Source organism: Aythya ferina (genome assembly GCF_964211825.1).
Source record: "Aythya ferina genome assembly, chromosome: W".
Lineage (NCBI taxonomy): Eukaryota > Metazoa > Chordata > Aves > Anseriformes > Anatidae > Aythya > Aythya ferina.
In genome coordinates, this window is record NC_140313.1 from 19,222,901 (window position 1) to 19,238,256 (window position 15,356).

A 15,356-nucleotide genomic window follows, 5' to 3' on the forward strand; every position below is an offset into this window, starting at 1 on the left:
AATGGTTGGCGACAATATATGGCACTTGGATGTATGCAAGTCGATGGGGCCGGATGGGATCCACCCGAGGATACTGAGAGAACTGGTGGAGGAGCTGGCCAAGCCACTTTCCATCATTTATCAACAGTCCTGGCTATCGGGGGAGGTCCCGGTGGACTGGCAGCTAGCAAATGTGACACCCATCTACAAGAAGGGCCAGAGGGCAGACCCGGGAAGCTATAGGCCTGTCAGTTTGGCGACAGGATGAGGGGGAACGGGCTAAAGTTGAGCCGGGGTGTTTTAGGTTGGACATTAGGAAGAACTTCTTTACTGAAAGGGTTGTTAGGCATTGGAATGGGCTGCCCAGGGAAGTGGTGGAGTCACCATCCCTGGAAGTCTTTAAAAGACGTTTAGATGTAGAGCTTAGTGATATGGTTTAGTGGAGGAATGGCTAGTGTTAGGTCAGAGGTTGGACTCGATGATCTTGAGGTCTCTTCCAACTTATACAATTCTGTGATTCTGTGGACTGTGCACTTAGTCGCATGGTCTAAACTTTTGGGCAGACCTGTGCGGTGCCGGGAGTTGGACTTGATGATTCTTATGTGTCCCTTCCAACTTGGGATATTCTGTGATTCCGTCTCTCCTCCTTCTTCCACTCTGGATATTCCTATTTGAAGTGGCCAGCCTGACTACACTTAAAATATCTTATCAAAGCCTGTCCAAGCTAGGATTCAGGCCACAACACAGGTTGCCTACCTTCCTTGCCTGGCATTCCTTCATCCCTCTTCCTCTCGTTTCTGTCCTGTCCCTGACTCCCCCTGAAAATTTTCTTCCTCTTTCTCCAACCCTCTGCCTCACTACCTGGTGCACTGTCAATACCATTAGTTTCGCTCTCTGCTTTTCCTTCTCATCTCCCTTCCGGACACACACCTCCAGGGCCTCCCGCAGGAGGGTCCCCCAGTGACTGTTCACTACATCCCCCCAACTTCTGGAGCATTTTCTGTGTATCTGGCCAGGCTTTAATCACAAAATGAACTTTCAAGAGCTCTTGGGATACCAGGTCCTCAGGATTCATCCCCAAGTACTTTCTCATTCTGACCCCAAGTCTCATATGATATCTGTGTTGCGCACTAAAACTCCAGCCAGGATTGGCAAGTGGTTATTTCTGCCTTGCCGGTATTACCCTTGGTCCTGGAGGAAGAGCTCTTTCCCATTTTTGTATAGCAGCTCTCCTCCTGATCATTCCCCTTTCTTCCCCTGTGAACGACATACTTAGTATAGACATCATTTCCCCCCAAGAGTATAAGTCAGGTCCTAGGAACTGGTCTAATTGTTCAGCTAGCCTGATGGGGTCCTCAATTAAAGACTTCATCTCCTTAAAAGCCCTAACACCTCTCTGCTGGTAAGGAGAGGGGAAGTTCACCTAAGAGGATACACAGTTAGTGTTAATACTGTTAGTATCAGGGAAGGCAAAATATCTCTTCTACCTTGTTCTAATTCTTACCAGAGCCTATAGTATACTCTTCTCTAGGGACAGTGTTAATTACAGTCCCTGTCTCCCTTCCTGGAACGACTGCTGCTGCCACCGGTGCAATATTAGGATTATAGGGAGCATAACTTGGCTCCTTCTCCGAAAAAGGAATCTTAATGTTTACACATGAATTTAAAGCCTGAATTTTCATCAGACCTGTATTTTGGCCAAAATACTGCTGTTTCCTTAATTGGTTCTTTTGTCCAGACTGATACACGATATTTAACCATTTTTTTCTTTTATCATCTCCTCTAATTTTGAGATTATTTTTCCAGTTTCTTATCATTCTTCAGGAAGAACTGTTGGTAGGCACTCCCCCAGGGATATCTCCCTGTCCCCTGTACAGCATATTTTCCCATTTTTCCTAGCCCTTGTCAGTGTGCTGCTACAGAAATTTTCGTCCTGCAGGGTACCACACACTAGCGTTCTGATTCTGGAAAATGAGGGTGTACTGTCAAGCACTTCACCGGGCAAGGGGTACTGTAGACCAAATTTCCCGAGACTCTTCCTTTCTTATGTCACGCTTTGTCCATCTCTGTCCTCACCCCTTGTGGAGCTACGGAACCGCAGATCAGGACTCCACGCTCGCTTTGTACATAAGTATGTCTCAATCACACGTCACACAGAGTCTCACCTGACCCCCAAGGAAATACTTAATATTTCTTACCTTGGTCTGTGCACGGAGTTACCAGATCAGTTCTTAAACCCGGAGTGCCTACCTTCTTCCCTTCCCCACTACTTCATGGATCCTGCCTCTTTAATCAGTCTTAGGCCCTCTGTCAGCTCTCCTCAGAACCGCTACCATTGCAGAACCACCACCGTCGATACACAGGACCACTGAAATCAGCGGGGCATGCCTTCCTGCTGCTGGGGCAGTGGGGCTCCCCAGTAGGTGACTGGCTCATGGACGAGCCCCCGAATTGTGAGAAACACTCCATAGCCAATAACTTAGGCTCAGGCAAGGATCTCAGTGAAGTAGCAATTTTATTCGCGATTGCAATGGCGGGTATCCCACAAGCAGGAGCGCGCTTACTAGTCACATAGTACAGTTCATATACTTTCTGTCTCGACGACCAGGATCTTTTGATACAGTTTTGACACGGTTTCCCATAGGATCCTACTGGACAAAATGTCCACCATACAGCTAAATAAAAACATCATACGATGGGTGAGCAATTGGCTAACGGGCAGGGCCCAAAGGGTTATGGTAAATGGGGCTGCGTCAGGCTGGCGGGTGGTCACCAGTGGGGTCCCTCAAGGCTCCATTTTAGGGCCGGTACTTTTCAATATTTTTATAAACGATCTGGATGTAGGAATAGAAGGTATTTTGAGCAAGTTTGCTGATGACACCAAACTTGGAGGAGTTGTGGACTCGAATGAGGGTGGAAAGGCCTTGCAGAGGGATCTGGATAGGTTGGAGAGCTGGGCGATCACCAACCGCATGAAGTTCAATAAGAGCAAGTGCCGGGTCCTGCACCTGGGACGGGGAAACCCTGGCTGCACGTACAGACTGGGCGATGAGACGCTGGAGAGCAGCCTAGAAGAGAGGGATCTGGGGGTCGTGGTAGACAGCAAGTTGAATATGAGCCAGCAGTGTGCCCTGGCAGCCAGGAGGGCCAACCGTGTCCTGGGGTGCATCAAGCACGGCATCGCTAGTAGGTCAAGGGAGGTGATTGTCCCGCTCTACTCTGCACTGGTGCGGCCTCACCTCGAGTACTGTGTGCAGTTCTGGGCACCACAGTATAAAAAGGACATGAAACTGTTGGAGAGTGTCCAGAGGAGGGCTACGAAGATGGTGAAAGGCCTGGAGGGGAAGACGTACGAAGAACGGCTGAGGTCACTGGGCCTGTTCAGCCTGGAGAAGAGGAGGCTGAGGGGAGACCTCATCACAGTCTACAACTTCCTCGTAAGGGAGTGTCGAGAGGCAGGAGACCTTTTCTCCATTAACACCAGTGACAGGACCCGCGGGAACGGGGTTAAGCTGAGGCAGGGGAAATTTAGGCTTGACATCAGGAGGGGGTTCTTCACAGAGAGGGTGGTTGCACACTGGAACAGGCTCCCCAGGGAAGTGGTCACTGCACCGAGCCTGTCTGAATTTAAGAAGAGATTGGACTGTGCACTTAGTCACATGGTCTGAACTTTTGGGTAGACCTGTGCGGTGTCAAGAGTTGGACTTGATGATCCTTAAGGGTCCCTTCCAACTCAGGATATTCTATGATTCTATGATTCTATGATCCTCCCCTGTTTCCCCGTTGACTGGGTAGTTCAGGTTCACAATCTATCTGGTGCTTTGCAGACAGTACATGGCCTTCAGTTGCTGACCTGTTAAATTTCAAACTTTTGTCTTTTTTTAATGTTTGAAGTGATAATGTTTCTTCACTTATCTGACTTGACACCATGATTTTCACCTAATTGTCCTAAGGAGTCTGGTTGTCTGCATTTTACAAGGCTGCCTGCTAAGCTTTCTTATCACTGCAAGCATATTTCAATACCACATTCCTTACCTTTAAACAATGTAACTCTATGCAAAAACAACATTTTTATTCCTACATCACCATCATACTCTATTTTTAATTGGCAATAAATTAACTTTCCCCAAGTCAAGTTGGTTTTGCCTGTGATGGTAATTGGTAAATGACCTTTCTGTCTTTATCTGTGTAAATCAGGTTTTTGGTTTTGAGCTATTTCCTGAAGATTTATTTTCCTTAGCCTCCAGACAATCATTGAGTTGACAAATGAGGTCTCTGCAAAATTGAATTTGTGTGCTCTCGTCATAGAAATACCTTTAGCTTCTCTCATCACTTGCGTAAGTGTTCTTTGTCCAGACTTCAGGACTGAATTTCAAAAGCAAGTACAAGTGATTGTTTGACTCATAATATTGGCAGTCTTTGGTTCTATGTTGGAGCTCTTTTTTTGAACATGGTTAAACCATGGGGGTTGTGGTGGTTTTACCGTGCTGGGCAGCTAAACCCCACAACCGCTCTCTCACTCCCCCTCCTTTAGATAAGCAGGGGGAGAAGTAAAGCAAAGAACAACTCACGGGTTGAGATAAGGATAATTTAATTAAAGGGAAATAATTATAATAATTAAATAAAGACTACCATGAACTAAACAATTTAACTAAGGGGAAATAAAAGGGAAAGGGGAAAAAGGGAGGAAAACAAACAAACAAAATAAATGAAAGCTATATGGAAGTGCAGAGGAAAGAAATTACTCTCTACTTCCCACAAATGAGCGATGATTGACCACGTCCTTGAAGCAAGGCCTCAACGCACGCAGCCGGTGTTCGAGAGGAGGACCGACGTCTTCTCAACGAGAGCCCACCCCTCCCCTCTTCTTCCTGTTTCCACCTTTTATTGCTGAGTGTGACACCACATGGTATGGAATATCCCTTTGATTGGTTTAGGTCAGCTGCCCTAGTGATGTTTCTCTCCTCACTTTTTTGCCCACCCCCTAGGAGGGTTAGAGAAAGGCCCAATGCTGTGCCACTGCTGCTCAGCAGTAGACACAACACTGGTGTGATAACACTGCTGTTCCAGCTACAAGTACAGAGTACGGCACTGAATGGGCTGCTGCCGGGAAAGTTAACATTTCAGCCAGACCCAGTACAACCTCCACCCCTTATTCCATAACATTTGTGTCACACTCAGATCCCCATACTTTAGCATACAAGCATTCTCATCATTATCCCTTGTCCTTTAACAGGACAAGGATTTAACAGGACAGGATTAATAGGCAGGTGTATCTTTTCATTCCATAGGTCTTTCTTGGAAAATGTTCATAAGAACTGTTGATGATTAGGTCTTCATCTGCCAAAGTGGCCACTCAAGGCAGGCGGAGTTGGATGTCTGGACACCAGCACCAGCTTAGTTCAAGTCCTTGTTGCACTGCCCGGCTCCTTGCAAAGTTGACCTGTCGTTGATCCTACAGCATCTTCCTACAACATATAACTTAGATTATAGATTAGTTTTCTCTCAATGTCAAATCTCCTTGAGGCACACACTTGATATCCCCATTCTTTTGCATGACCCACCAGGTATACCCTGGTCCTTGGGCGAAGACAATCCCACGAGTGGGTTTGCCTTTTCCCGAGGCAGGAGCAACCCACACTGCCTTCCCCATCCACCTTCCTATATGCACTACGGGAACTTTAGCTCCTTTCACAGTGTGTAGGGGTTTTGTTTCGGCAGGACCAGCACGGCTGTCAGACCCCCTATTGTTAACTAGCCAAGTGGCTTCTGGTAGATTTGTGTCCCATTGTTTCCACGTCCCAGCACCTAATGCTCGTAACATAGTCTTTAACAGTCCATTGTACCTCTCAACCTTCCCAGAGGCTTGTGGGTGGTAAGGGATGTGGTACACCCACTCAATACCATGCCTCTTTGCCCAGGAGGTAACAAGATTGTTTCGGAAATGACTCCCATTGTCAGACTCAATTCTCTCTGGTGTACCATGACGCCACAATACTTGTCTTTCCAGGCCCAAGATAGTGTTTCGGGCTGTGGCATGGTTTACAGGGTATGTTTCCAGCCACCCAGTAGTTGCTTCTACCATGGTGAGTATGTACCGTTTGCCTTGGCGAGTTTTTGGGAGTGGTCCGATATAGTCAATTTGCCAGGCCTCACCATATTGAAACCCTAACCATCTCCCCCTGTTCCAGGGAGATTTTACCTTCATGGCTTTCTTGATTGCAGCACAGGTCTCACACTCATGGGTAACCTGTGTGATGGCCTCAATGGTCAAGTCCACCCCTCGATCACGAGCCCATCTGTAAGTGGCATCTCTCCCCAGATGTCCTGATGTTTCATGGGCCCATCGAGCTACAAACAGCTCACCCTTACGTTCCCAGTCTAGGTCCACCTGAGCCACTTCAATTTTCGAAGCTCGATCCACTTCTTTGTTGTTCTGATGTTCTTCAGTAGTGCGACTCTTGGGCATGTGGGCATCTACATGACGTACTTTAACATCCAGGTTTTCTACCCGGGCAGCAATATCTTGCCACAGGGTAGCAGCCCAGATAGGCTTACCTCTGCGCTGCCAGTTGCTCTCTTTCCATTGCTGCAGCCACCCCCACAGAGCATTTGCCACCATCCATGAGTCAGTATAAAGATACAATACTGGCCAATTTTCTCTTTCGGCGATATCTAGGGCTAGTTGTATGGCTTTTACTTCTGCATACTGACTCGACTCACCTTCCCCTTCCATGGCTTCCACAACTCGTCGTATGGGATTCCACACAGCAGCTTTCCATTTCCGATGGCTCCCTATCACACGGCAGGATCCGTCAGTAAACAACGCATACTGCTTTCTGTCTTCTGGCAACTCATTGTATGGTGGTGCCTCTTCAGCACGGGTTACCTCTTCTGTTGGCACTCCGAAATCTCTGCCTTCCGGCCAGTCCATAATCTCTTCCAGGATTCCTGGGCGATTGGGTTTTCCCATTCGAGCCCGCTGTGTAATTAACGCTATCCACTTACTCCATGTAGCATCAGTTGCATGGTGTGTAGTGGGAATTTTCTCTTTGAACATCCAATGTAACACAGGTAGCCGCGGTGCCAAGAGGAGCTGTGCCTCTGTACCCACAACTTCTGAAGCAGCTCGAACACCCTCATATGCTGTGAGTATTTCCTTTTCAGTTGGGGTGTAATTGGCTTCTGATCCTCGATAGCCCCGACTCCAGAAGCCCAGAGGTCGACCTCGAGTTTCTTCTGGGGTTTTCTGCCAAAGGCTCCAGGTGAGCCCATGCTCCCCAGCTGCAGTGTACAGTATATTTTGCACAGCTGGTCCAGTACGGACAGGCCCAAGGGCTACTGCACGAGCTATTTCTTGTTTGATTTGTTCAAATGCCTGTTGTTGCTCAGGGCCCCACTCAAAATAGTTTCTCTTTCGAGTCACTCGATATAGAGGACTCACAAGCTGACTATAGCCTGGCACATGCATTCTCCAGAATCCCACGAGGCCTAGGAAAGCTTGCGTTTCCTTTTTGCTAGTTGGCGGAGACATTGCTGTTATTTTATTGATCACATCCATTGGAATATGGCGACGTCCATCCTGCCATTTTACCCCCAAGAACTGGATTTCCTGTGTAGGCCCCTTGACCTTGCTCTTTTTAATAGCAAAACCAGCTTTCAGGAGAATTTGGATTATTTTCTTCCCTTTCTCAAAAACTTCTTCTGCTGTGTTGCCCCACACGAGGATGTCGTCAATGTACTGAAGATGCTCAGGAGCTCCCCCTTGCTCCAGTGCAGACTGGATCAGTCCATGGCAAATGGTAGGGCTGTGTTTCCACCCCTGGGGCAGCCGATTCCAGGTGTATTGGATGCCCCTCCAAGTGAAAGCAAACTGCGGCCTGCATGCTGCTGCTAAAGGGATGGAGAAAAATGCATTAGCAATATCAATTGTGGCATACCACTTGGCTGCCTTTGACTCTAGTTCGTACTGAAGTTCTAGCATGTCTGGCACTGCAGCACTCAGTGGTGGCGTGACTTCATTCAGGCCTCGATAGTCCACTGTTAGCCTCCACTCGCCATTAGACTTTCGTACTGGCCATATAGGACTATTAAAGGGTGAGCGAGTCTTGCTGATTACTCCCTGACTCTCCAGTCGGTGAACCAACTCATGGATGGGAATCAGGGAGTCTCGGTTGGTGCGATATTGCCGTCGGTGCACTGTTGTGGTAGCAATTGGTACCTGTTGTTCTTCAACCTTCAGCAATCCTACAACAGAAGGGTCTTCTGAAAGGCCAGGCAGGGTAGACAGCTGCCTAATTTTCTCTGTGCTCAAAGCAGCTATGCCAAAAGCCCACCGGTATCCTTTTGGATCCTTGAAGTACCCTCTCTTGAGATAGTCTATGCCAAGGATGCACGGAGCCTCTGGGCCAGTCACAATGGGATGCTTTTGCCACTCATTCCCAGTTAGACTCACTTCAGCTTCCAGTACAGATAGTTGTTGGGATCCCCCTGTCACTCCAGAGATACAGGTGAGTTCTGTCCCTTGGTAGCCTGATGGCATTATGGTACATTGTGCGCCAGTGTCCACTAAAGCTTTGTATTCCTGTGGTTCTGATGTTCCAGGCCATCGGATCCACACAGTCCAATAAATCCGGTTATCCCTCTCCTCTACCTGGCCAGAGGCAGGGCCCCTCTAGTCCTGGCTGGAGCGTCTGCCACTTAATTCTTGCAAATGCACAAATTCTGGCAAATGAGAGGTAGAGGTCCCTTCATCGTGGTCAAGAATAACATCAGCTCTTCTACTGCCTCTGGGGTACTGCCCAGTAGAAACTGGAGCAGCATTTCTCTTAGGAGCCCCTCTTCTTGCTGCTGTATTTCCTTTCAGTTCACGTACCCGAGCAGCTAGGGTTGAAGTAGGTACACCATCCCATTTCCTCATATCTTCCCCATGGTCACGCAGATAAAACCACAAGGTGCCACGTGGTGTACGTCTTGGGTACTCTCTCTCTTGAGCAGGCGAATGCTGATTCTTAGTGGCTGAAGTATCACTCTGTCTAGATGAGGGGGAATATACTTTCTCCACAAGCTTGTCAAGTCCTTTAGACAATTTCTCCACAGCTGAGACACAGGACTGTAGCGGAGCAGAGAGATTGTCTTCATATTTTTGAAGTTGGCAGGAGACATCATACATTGTTGGTCCCATCCCCTCGTCCCAGTGAATTGCTGCCAGGGTACTGGCATGTGCTGCTGGTGCACTCCGCACAAATTTACGCCACATGGATGTTGTGCACTGGACTTCATCGGGGTCTTGAGGTGTCTGGGCATTGTCCAAATCACTATAAATCATCTCCCGCACAGCTAATTCCCGCAGATGTTGGAGACCTTTATCCACAGTGGTCCACTTGCCTATGTGATATACAATATCTTCCTTATGGGGATATCTTTCTTTGATAGCTGCCAGGAGTCGTCTCCAGAGGCTGAGGGCCTGTGCTCCTCTCCCGATTACATTGTCGATTACCCTTTCTCTAGAGAGGGATCCCAGCTGCTTGGCTTCATTGCCTTCTAATTGTAGGCTACTGGCCCCAGCATCCCAGCATCGGAGCAGCCAAGTGAGGATGTGTTCACCTGGGCGTCGACCATAATCCTTTCGTATTTCTCGCATCTCACTCAGGGATAAGGATCGAGTGATTTCTGATTCCTTTATGATTTCCGTCTCGTCTTCCTGCTGTTTTTGTGATGGCTCTGCTTTAGAGGTGCCTGCCAATTCCCCTTCTCCCTCCTTCTTAGGAGAGCCTTCTTCCCTTACTAAACGAGCTGACCTCCGTTTCCATTGTTTTGACTTGACTATGGGGGCGACTGATACCATAGTTGGTTGGTCCTCTGGGTCAGCCACAGCATGTGTTACTGGGTCATCAGATTCAGAGACTTCCTCCCTCTCTTCAAGTTGCTGGATGATGTTAAACAGTGTTTGATAGGAATAAACCAGGACCCAGCACAATGCTGCAAGCTGTTGTTCTCCGGCATTATCAGGATCAGGACATACAACTCTCAAACATTCTACCAAGTTTTTAGGATTTAGCACTTGCTCAGGGGTGAAGTTCAAAACTATTGGAGGAGACACTCGTGACAGGTATCTGCTAACATCATCCCACACACCATGCCACTCACCACGAGACTGTTTCGGGACAGATTCCCAAATAAGTTTTCTAAACAATCGACTAATCTTAGAGAGAAAATGAAACCTGTTATTCAGAATTAGAAATAGCAATACATGGGTTACAGATGGATCTTCAAAATACTCCCAAACTGTTGTAATTAGCCCACTGTGAAAGAAGGGAAAGGTACCATTCCTGATATTATTAATAAACTCGTGTCCAGATGAGAAAAGGAAGGCAGTGTAGTTCTGAATATTCTCTGAAAGATAGTTTCCATGGGACCCAAATGATAACAGCGCAGAGCCTGAATTCCAGAGTAAAACCAAGGTCAGTGCTTGGCAGCACAACGAATTAAAAAAAGTGAACACAGATTGTAGCACTTTGTCGGATCGGATATATAGGAGAAAGGAGAATATGACACGAATTGCATGACATATGAACAAAGCCATTATTATTAACAGGGCAAGGAACATGGTTACTAGCAAGCAAGTGTGTTAGTTGTATGCGTTTAATCAATTCTATTGTTATCTCAACCCTTCGAGCCCCACGTTGGGCGCCAAAAAGGACTGTGGTGGTTTTACCGTGCTGGGCAGCTAAACCCCACAACCGCTCTCTCACTCCCCCTCCTTTAGATAAGCAGGGGGAGAAGTAAAGCAAAGAACAACTCACGGGTTGAGATAAGGATAATTTAATTAAAGGGAAATAATTATAATAATTAAATAAAGACTACCATGAACTAAACAATTTAACTAAGGGGAAATAAAAGGGAAAGGGGAAAAAGGGAGGAAAACAAACAAACAAAATAAATGAAAGCTATATGGAAGTGCAGAGGAAAGAAATTACTCTCTACTTCCCACAAATGAGCGATGATTGACCACGTCCTTGAAGCAAGGCCTCAACGCACGCAGCCGGTGTTCGAGAGGAGGACCGACGTCTTCTCAACGAGAGCCCACCCCTCCCCTCTTCTTCCTGTTTCCACCTTTTATTGCTGAGTGTGACACCACATGGTATGGAATATCCCTTTGATTGGTTTAGGTCAGCTGCCCTAGTGATGTTTCTCTCCTCACTTTTTGCCCACCCCCTAGGAGGGTTAGAGAAAGGCCCAATGCTGTGCCACTGCTGCTCAGCAGTAGACACAACACTGGTGTGATAACACTGCTGTTCCAGCTACAAGTACAGAGTACGGCACTGAATGGGCTGCTGCCGGGAAAGTTAACATTTCAGCCAGACCCAGTACAGGGTACTCTGAAGAATGACTGTTATTTCATTTGAAGTTGTCTTCTGAACTTTGGGGGGGGAGACATACCTGGAAGAGATGCAAAGGAACCAGTGCATGCCAATACTCCAGAAAACAACGGTGAGATATCTGTGAATCGTCCCATAGGAATTGGGAATGACTCCTCTAAAAAGGTAATGTGGCCCATAGCCCAGCTGAAGTTCCTCTACGCCAATGCATGGGGAATAAGCAGGAGGATTTGGAAGCCATGGTGCAATTAGAAAACTATGATCTAATTGCTGTCACGGATATGTGGTGGGATGAATCACACAGCTGGAGCACTGGAATGGAGGGCTACAAGGTTTTCAGGAGAGATAGGCAGGGAAGGGGAAGGGTGGGGGTGTTGCCCTCTGTGTTAAGAAGTGGATAGATTGTGAAGAGTTGCTGCTGAGAAGCAGCCACAAGCAAGTTGAGAGCCTGTGGGTAAAAATTAAGCACCAGACCAATAAAGGGCACCTTGTGGTTGGGGTCTACTACAGGCCGCCCAATCAAGGGGAGCCTTTTGATGAAGCCTACTTGCTTAACTACCAGAAGTATTGTGCTCACGAGCTCTCATCCTGATGGGGGATTTCAGCCACCTGGATGTCTGCTGGGAAAGCTACATGGCAGGCAGTAAGCAGTCCAGGAGACTCCTGGAGAGTGCATTGAGGACAACTTCCTTGTCCAGGTATTAGACAAACCAACCAGAGGAGAAGTGTTACTGGACCTGGTGCTTACCAATGTAGATGACCTCATTAAAGAGGCTAAGATTGTAGGCAGTCTGTGTTGCAGTGACCACGTCCTGGTTGAGTTTGTGATCCTGAGGGATATAGGCTTGGCAAAGAGCAAAGTTAGGACCCTCAACTTTAGAAGAGCCAACTTCCAGTTGTTCAAAGAACTAGTGGATGAGATCCCATGGGACACTGTCCTTAGGGACAGAGGATCTGATCAGAGCTGGCAACTCTTTAAAGATATTTTTCTTAGAGCACAAGAGCTCTCTATCCCCATGTGCAATAAATCAAGCAGGGAAGGCAGGAAACCGGTAAGGCTGTGCAATGACCTCCTTGTCAAACTTAGGCAAAAGAAGGAACTGCACAGGCAGTGGAAACACTGTGTGCCCTGGGAAGAGTACAGAAATGCTGTCTGGACATGCAGGGATGGGATCAGGAAAGCCAAGGCACTGACAGAGCTAAACTTGGCAAGGGATGCAAAGAATAACAACAAGGGATTCTACAGGTACATTGGCCAGAAAAGAAAGACTAAGGAGATTGTACCAGCTCTGAAAAATGTAGATGGAGGACCAATGACAACAGACATGGAGAAGGCTGAGGTACTCAACAATATCTTTGCCTCAGCTGTTAGTATCTCTTTTTCAGTTGGGGTGTAATTGGCTTCTGATCCTCGATAGCCCCAGCTCCAGAAGCCCAGAGGTCGACCTCGAGTTTCTTCTGGGGTTTTCTGCCAAAGTCTCCAGGTGAGGCCATGATCCCCAGCTGCAGTGTAAAGTATGTTTTGCACAGCTGGTCCAGTACGGACAGGCCCAAGAGCTACTGCACGAGCTATTTCTTGTTTGATTTGTTCAAAGGCCCGTTGTTGCTCAGGGCCCCACTCGAAATAGGTTCCCTTTCGAGTCACTCGATATAGAGGACTCACAGGCTGGCTATAGCCTGGCACATGCATTCTCCAGAATCCCACAAGGCCTAGGAAAGCTTGCGTTTCTTTTTTACTAGTTGACGGAGACATTGCTGTTATTTTGTTGATCACATCCATCGGAATATGGCAATGTCCATCCTGCCATTTTACCCCTAAGAACTGGATTTCCTGTGCAGGTCCCTTGACCTTATTCTGTTTAATGGCAAAACCAGCCTTCAGGAGAATTTGGATTACTTTCTTCCCTTTCTCAGAAACTGCTGTATTTCCCCACACAAGGATGTCATCAATGTACTGCAGGTGTTCAGGAGCTCCCCCTTATTCCAGTGCAGACTGGATCAGTCCGTGGCAAATGGTAGGGCTGTGTTTCCACCCCTGGGGCAGTTGATTCCAAGTGTATTGGATGCCCCTCCAAGCGAAAGCAAACTGCAGCCTGCATGCTGCTGCCAGAGGGATGGAGAAAAATGCATTAGCAATATGAATTGTGGCGTACTACTTGGCTGCCTTTGATTCCAGTTCGTACTGAATTTCTAGCATGTCCGGCACTGCAGCACTTAGTTGTGGCATGATTTCGTTCAGGCTGCGATAGTCCACCGTTAGCCTCCACTCGCCATTAGACTTTTGCACTGGCCATATAGGACTATTAAAGGGTGAGCGAGTCTTGCTGATCACTCCTTGGCTTTCCAGATGATGAACCAACTCATGAATGGGAATCGGGGAGTCTCGGTTGGTGCGATATTGCCGTCAGTGCACCGTTGTGGTAGCGATTGGTTCTTGCTGTTCTTCAGCCTTCAGTAATCCTACAACGGAAGAGTCTTCTGAAAGGCCAGACAGGGTAGACAGCTGCCTAATCTTCTCTGTGCTCAAAGCAGCTATGCCAAAAGCCCACCGGTATCCTTTTGGATCCTTGAAGTATCCTCTCTTGAGGTAGTCTGTGCTAAGGATGCATGGAGCCTCTGGGCCAGTCACAATGGGATGCTTTTGCCACTCATTCCCAGTTAGACTCACTTCAGCTTCCAGTACAGTTAGCTGTTGGGATCCCCCTGTCACTCCAGAGATACAGGTGAGTTCTGTCCCTTGGTAGCCTGATGGCATTAAGGTACATTGTGCGCCAGTGTCCACTAAAGCTTTGTATTCTTGTGGTTCTGATGTGCCAGGCCATCGGATCCACACAGTCCAATAAATCCGGTTATCCCTCTCCTCTACCTGGCCAGAGGCAGGGCCCCTCTAGTCCTGGTTGGAGCGTCTGCCACTTAATTCTTGCAAATGAGAGGTAGAGGTCCCTTCATCAGGGTCAAGAACAACATTAGCTCTTCTACTGCCTCTGGGGAACTGCCCAAGAGACACTGGAGCAGCGTTTCTCTTAGGAGCCTCTTGTCTTGCTGTATTTCCTTTCAGTTCACGTACCCAAGCAGCTAGGGTTGAAGTAGGTACACCATCCCATTTCCTCATATCTTCCCCATGGTCACACAGATAAAACCACAAGGTGCCACGTGGTGTGCATCTTGGGTACTCTCTCTCTTGAGCAGGAAATGCTGATTCTTAGTGGCTGAAGTATCACTCCGTCTAGATGAGGGGGAATATGCTCCTTCCACGAGCTGGTGAAGTCTTTCAGACAGTTTCTCCACAGCTGAGACACAGGACTGTAGCGGAGCAGAGAGATTGTCTTCATAATTTTGAAGCTGGCAGGACAGATTATACACTGTTGGTCCCATCCCCTCCTCCCAGTTAAATACTGCCAGTGTACTGGCATGTGCTGATGGTGCACTTCGCACAAATTTACGCCACATGGATGTTGTGCACTGGACTTCATCGGGATCTTGAGGTGTCTGGGCATTGTCCAAATCACTATAAATCATCTCCCGCACAGCTAATTCCCGCAGATGCTAGAGACCTTTATCCATAGTGGTCCACTTGCCTACTTGATATACAATATCTTCCTTATGGGGTTATCTTTCTTTCACAGCTGCCAGAAGTCGTCTCCAGAGGCTGAGGACCTGTGCTCCTCTCCCAATTACTTTGTCAATTACCATTTCTCTAGAGAGGGATCCCAGCTGCTTGGCTTCATTGCCTTCTAATTGTTGGCTATTGGCCCCAGCATTGAAGCAGCCAGGTGAGGATGTGTTCACCTGGGCGTTGACCATAATCCTTTCGTATTTCTCACAACTCGCTCAGGGATAGGGATCGAGTGGTTTCTGATTCCTTTATGATTTCCATCTCTTCTTCCTGCTGTTTTTGTGATGGCTCTGCTTTAGAGGTGCCTGCCATTTCCCCTTCTCCCTCCTTCTTAGCTTCTTCCCTTACTAAACGAGCTGACAATTAATGATGTTAAATAG

At 47.6% G+C, this 15,356-nt stretch overlaps 2 protein-coding genes and 1 long non-coding RNA gene across 6 annotated transcripts in view; 2 read left to right on the forward strand and 1 right to left on the reverse strand.

Moving 5' to 3' along the window:
- Positions 1-15,356, forward strand: part of LOC311426441 — a 290,718-nt gene that overhangs the window by 148,559 nt on the left and 126,803 nt on the right. The window lies entirely within an intron of this gene.
- The window catches only part of LOC311426314 (E3 ubiquitin-protein ligase KCMF1-like), a 127,895-nt gene that overhangs the window by 11,442 nt on the left and 101,097 nt on the right, over positions 1-15,356 (forward strand). The gene's annotated exons all lie outside the window — the stretch shown is intronic.
- The window catches only part of LOC311426311 (uncharacterized protein), a 28,773-nt gene continuing 27,689 nt past the window's right edge, over positions 14,273-15,356 (reverse strand). The window contains exon 2 of the mRNA XM_084502719.1: positions 14,273-14,352. The gene's annotated coding sequence lies outside the window, so the exon portion shown is untranslated. The remainder of the gene's footprint in view (positions 14,353-15,356) is intronic.